Raw genomic sequence first — 5,924 nt, 5'->3', positions numbered from 1 at the left:
ACATTGTAATTCTTAATTATTAATCTACACTGTAATCATTACTTTGTAGGAGTCATACGAGTAACAGATGATAGAGCGATATGACGATGACTCCACTCAGCATCCAACTTTTGATCCTGCAGCATGGGTGACTGCAACAGGTGAACCCAAAAAGGTAGTGTGTTTGGGTTTGAGAGTAATATGAACACCTCACCAGTCGTTGCCTCTTCCAGTAACGGCTCTTAGAGTTCTCCCACCAGCATAAGCTTCAAGCATCCGACTGACCAGCCTAATTCTTGGAATGGTGTCCGCCAACTTGTTAAGGACACAATGCGTGACTATTTACATGAAGTAATTTCTGACATTGTCCGTAATGAGTTGTGCAACTTTTTTCATGAAAGGGCAACTTTGTCTGCAGGTGCTTGTCAGGTATAAAAGTTTCATGTCATTTGTTTCATGTCGTTAGATTTCAAGCTAGTATATACATGGTTTTATCACATATGAGCATGATTTCATAACTATGAAAGTTTTTGCCTGCCTTATAACACATATATGCATGATTTCATCACTATTAAAGTTTTTTTACTACATTAGAACACATATAAGCATGATTCCATCACTATGAAAGTTTTTTCACTACCTTAGAACACATATATGCATGATTGAATCACTATGAGAGTTTTTTGACAACCTTAGAACACATATTTGCATGATTGAATCATTATGATTTTTTTTCTGTCAGCCTTAGAACACATTTGAATTATGTTAATATCCTTCACTTTATTGATAGATAGACTATGTGTAATTCACTCATGTTACTTTGATTGCCTTAACTTAGGTGCATTGCATATAATTTATTTCATTATATTTTGTTTATCAATACTAACCTTTCTTTTCTCTTGTAAGATGCTGAAGATAATTAGCGTAGAGGAGTTGAAGGGGCTGATCGAGACAGTGAAGAAGACGACGTACAGAATCTTGGCGATGATTAGATTCATGTGTTGAATTTATTGTACCTTCTTGTTGTTTCAAAAGAAACTCTTTGTAAATGTTCACTTGTAAATAATTAAAACTAGGCGAGGATTATAGTGGATCGATAAATTGTTTTAGTTGCTTTGTATATGTATTTTTCATGTGTACTTTATTTTTTATACACAGGATATATAAATTGTATCACGAGAATTTTTTCTCGATATTTATATTTTAAATATTTTTTTTTTGCTACGGATATTATCCGTCGCTATTTAGTATAAGCCTCTATTTTTGTGACGGATTAGGGACGAATATTTTTCCGTCAGAAAAAGTGAATCGGCTGATATTTTGCGATGGATTTTAATCCGTCGCTACCATAGCGACGAATTAAAATCTGTTGCCAAACCAAATCTCCGCAGATTAACGACGACCTTGCGATGAATCATAGCATTCGCTAATTCGTCACAAATTAGTGATAGAAAATTTTCTTCGCTAATTAGCGACTAGAAATTTATGATGAAAGTTAGACGTCGCTATTCCGTCGCTAAACTCTACAACGAGGGATTGGCGACAGATTAGCGACGAATTAATTGCGACCGTCGCTAATCCACAAATTTCTTGTAGTGAAACTTTATCATCCATTAACATAAGAGCTAAATTTATACATTCTTCTCTCACATTCTCTTGTGGAGAAGAAACTCTTAATCCGACTTAGGGGGAAGAAGAGAAACCTTGTTTCCTCTGCTGAATTGAATTCTTCAGTAGGGGGAAGCAATGCGATCTTTTTCAGAGACCGACGTCGACCAACTCCAAACCTTCCTTGGAGAGGGCGCGCACACATACATCTATAGACATCACCCAAGAGTAGACCCCCACAAAACTGTATAGAGGATAAAAGTGGGAGAGTGCGATTGCAAAGAGAAAGGACTAAAATTCATAGAAATAAATCATCACTTTGTGGAAATGAGTTCCCTGGCCCCTACAACCTCAAGGGAGGTCTTCTTAACAATGGAGGAATGGGAAAAGGCCTTGTGAGTTTCTTCTACTCGAGCAGGGCCGTGCTTGGCCTCATTGGGTAATTGAAGCAGAGCTCCCTGTTCGCAGCCAAAGCCAAGAGTTGAGATTCTTCCAGACCTCTTGGAGGCCCCAGGCTGCACCCTTTTGTAGTATGCTTTGCTAATGCGTCTTTGAATTTCTTTATCTACACCACGATATCATATAATGCCAGCATTTAGGGAAGAAAACGAGCACATAGACAAAGACAATGGGGAAGAACGAAAAAGGCATGAGAGAGAGAGAGAGAGAGAGAGAGAGAGAGAGAGAGAGAGAGAGAGAGAGAGAGAGAGAGAGAGAGAGACGAAAGAAGATCAACATTACCACTCATGAAGATCAACAAAATGTTGAACCCATGAACCGAACAATATAGAAAACAAAACTAAAAATATAGAAAAACAAAAGCTAAAGAAAAAAGAAACTACAAACAACTAACAACAAACAACAAAGCCAAGCTCAACCAGGATCCACTGGATTAGAAGAAACCACCGATGAGTGAACGTTATTCGGACGAAAGGAGAGGTTTCTAAGATGCATACGTAGAATCACATATACATCAACCCGGATTTTATGGACAAGATTATTAAGGATGATCGAAATTTGACGAAAAGTAGCATCATTGCATGCCATCCAAACAAACCACCAAGTAGTAAGCAACCATGTCTTCCATATCAGTCTCCACTGTTTGCATCGTCTAATTTCAATAGGGCCCAGGAGCAGATCAAGCGTAAAAGACTCCTCTTTGACAATTACGTCTGGAGATCTCCATGTCCTATTAAATAGGGCCACAAAGATTGGGCAGGACTAGAATAAATGAAAAGTAGTTTCTTCAGCAGCTTGACAAAGCAAACACCAACTTGGAAACTGAAAGCCCAACTTCTTTAAATAACTGTGAGTCTGAACCCTATCATGCAAAATTAACCAAGCCAAGACCCGAGATCTTGGGGAAGAGCCCTTACCCCATAACACACACTCAGGGAAGCAATCTACCCCCGGGGGGAGCAACGATCTATACACTTTGTAGGTGTGGAATGCACCATTTGGTGCAATTGCCCATTGCAACCATTGATCATAATTTCCCGCATCTCCAATTTGATCTCTAAAGAACGATAAGACTCTTAGCCACATGCTTCACAAGTGCGAGATCGCCAACCCCTGGGTTCCTTGACGAAAAAGAGATAAATTAGGAGCACTATATTTAACATGAAGCAAACAAGCACATGGAGAACCTGGTTGATGGGCCATCCAACATTGCTTGGCCACAAGAGCAATACTCTTCTGTTTTGAAGCAAAAACACCTAAGCCATCCATATACCTAGTTAACACCACCGTTTGCCAACCAACCAAATGGCACTTACTCTTAAGTTGACACCCAGACCAAAGAAAATCCACCATTAAACGACAAATCTGTTTCTCCACACCCACAAGCATCACGAACATTGACATGAAGAATTCAGGGATAGAAGAAAGAACATATCTGATTAAAGTCAGACGACCAACGATGAAGAGATAAGATGTTTGTCACAAATAAAACTTGTTTTTCACTTTTTGAATAGTTGAAGCCCAAGCAGCGAAAGAGAGGCGCTTCACTTGTAACAACAGACCCAAATATGTCATCACCAACTTAGAGATTGTGCAATTAAAAATCCGTTGACCCGCTGCAAGCAGACTCAACATTGAACCTAGTAAGAGAGAGAGAGTACCGTAGCATTAGTGCAACTAAAGCTACAGAGACCGGTAAAATAGGAAAAGGGGCAGCACTTGAACGTTTAGGCTATAACACATGGACTTATGCTTCTCATAATTGATCTCAAGGAATTGAACATCTAGGTTCATCTCCGCTAATTGACATATCTGTAACACAAAAAAGAGAGATATAGATAGAATACAAAATAATCTCTCCGAGAGAGAGAGAGAGAGAGAGAGAGAGAGAGAGAGAGTCTACCCATAGATAAAAGACAAGAGAAAGTCATATTGGTGGCTGAAACTGAAAGTACCTTGGGATGGAGGGCCTTACATCCACCACAGCCGGGAGAGTAAAAATCGAGAATCACAAGTTTATTTCCAGTGTTCAACAAAGAATTAACGAGATCTTCGGCAGAATCAATCTCCTTCATGTTGGGTTGCAGCCCCTTCTCCCACCACTTCAAGGCCTTCCCCATACATAAACCACTGTAGGCCTAAAATATACAGGAGAGGAAGTTGAAGGAACAGGAAGAAAAACACAGGTCGATCCTCGTTCAAATCTGTCCATTAATAAAGGGATGAACTTAACACAGAGAGATGAAGGTGGGGCTTATGCATTTACCTGTAGGGAGAAGCCTTGAGGGCTATCACGAGCTTTCGGTGTGGTTTGGTTTTATGAAATCACGACAGGTTTCGCATGAAACTCGGTTCTGACGGAAGAAGTAGGATATTGAGATCTTAGGGAAGATGGAGAAGGCGAGAAGCCGAAAGCAGGCGAATGTTTAGAAGAACCCGAAACATTTGTGTTTGTGCATGGCACACACAAGTTTCTCCTCAAGGCCTCCGCCATCTCTCTCGAGAACACGCAGGGGAACAGAGAGAATACGGGAGGCAAAAATGGAAAAGCTCAGAGCTGCAAAAGGATTTGGGATTTTATGCTTTTGGCTTCGAGTGCAGATGAATCAAAGATATGATGGACTTTTCTCGCTTATCCATAACGCCTAGTGGGGGATATGACTTGTGATGCTGAACATGAGCGTTTTTGCTCATGCCCATCCAATTTGCATTTTAAAAATCTTAAAAGTCAACAAAATCACGTGGCATTCATCCATAATGCAAACAAATAGTCACGATGAGCAAAAACGCCGACATCCGGGGGGGGGGGGCATACTCAAATGATACAAATTATACCTAGAAAGTGAGTTTACGGTATCGTTATTTGACAAACCAAATAAAACGTGAAAAAGAGTGAAAGGGAAACAAAGAAAAAGTAAGTTCTTTTAATTATTCCTGTAATCGTACTTAGGTTTTATAAATTGGCTGAGAAAGCAGCCAAGTGGATTGTCTCGGGTAACGTTGTACTAGAGTCCACTATTGTAATTAATGCATTAACTAGTGGGCGCATTTTGTGACTATCTTGGGTTAGGAATGTTGAAGCAGGAGGGTACCACAGTAAATTTTGCAAAGGCGCTATTGCATTTGTGGCTTGGCTGTTAAGCCTGCATTGAACGGCAGATACGCATCCCACGTGGTTGACTAAAGTGGTGACTTTACCTTTCTGGATACGGAACCTAAAAGCATAGACCGATATATTGCCATCTTTATCCTTTTTTCTTTCTTTAATTATAATGGATAAGCCATGGCACGAGGCATTCCATTTTTATCCACTTACCTTTTTCACTTCGATACAGTCTACTTATTGTTCTCTTTGGGGGCTTACATTGAAGTGAGTGTGATGTAAGCTGCCCAATTCAATACCTCGAAGGGACAATTGGCTAAATTATGAATGAATTAAATGTGTTGAGTTTTCTTTTATTCACCCTCGTTGTGATTGCTTCTTATGATTGTAATTCTTCTTCCTCCATTCTTTTTTACTCTTTTGCACTCTGATTACAAGCTTTCGCAATCGGTAAGCTTACGACGATAAGGAATGACCATCACATAACGCTAACCTATTAAAGGAAATAGGCTCGTGACAAGTAGTACCAGAGCCTGTTCTTGTGCTGAAGAAGAGACTCTAAAGTTGGTGTCGACCGACGCATCAACATGCTACGATTTGTGAGCAAGACATCGTGACACTCTATCAAAACTTGCGTAATACCAAAGGCAAAATAGTTGCCAAAGCTGAAGAGATGGGTTCACCTCGAGGCCAATAGCAGATGGCTGCAACTGTCAACAAGCTGGTGAACTGAATGATGTGGTGGCGAGCCTGCAAGATCAGATGATCTTACTGA

At 40.0% G+C, this 5,924-nt stretch overlaps 1 pseudogene across 1 annotated transcript; it reads right to left on the bottom strand.

The window, feature by feature from the left end:
* Positions 1 to 398: 398 nt before the first annotated feature.
* LOC149836375 (thioredoxin-like 1-2, chloroplastic) lies at positions 399 to 4,575 on the bottom strand (annotated as a pseudogene). Its single transcript, XR_016432012.1, has 4 exons — positions 4,313 to 4,575; positions 4,002 to 4,184; positions 3,708 to 3,858; positions 399 to 2,152 (listed from the first exon to the last, which is right to left on the bottom strand). The product of XR_016432012.1 is annotated as a thioredoxin-like 1-2, chloroplastic (transcript).
* Positions 4,576 to 5,924: the final 1,349 nt, after the last annotated feature.

Source organism: Nuphar pumila, chromosome 5 (genome assembly GCF_984573655.1).
Source record: "Nuphar pumila chromosome 5, dmNupPumi1.hap1.1, whole genome shotgun sequence".
In the NCBI taxonomy this organism is placed as follows: Eukaryota; Viridiplantae; Streptophyta; class Magnoliopsida; order Nymphaeales; family Nymphaeaceae; genus Nuphar; species Nuphar pumila.
The sequence above is the reverse complement of the archived record's forward strand: the minus strand, read 5'-3'. Positions and strand labels throughout refer to the sequence as shown.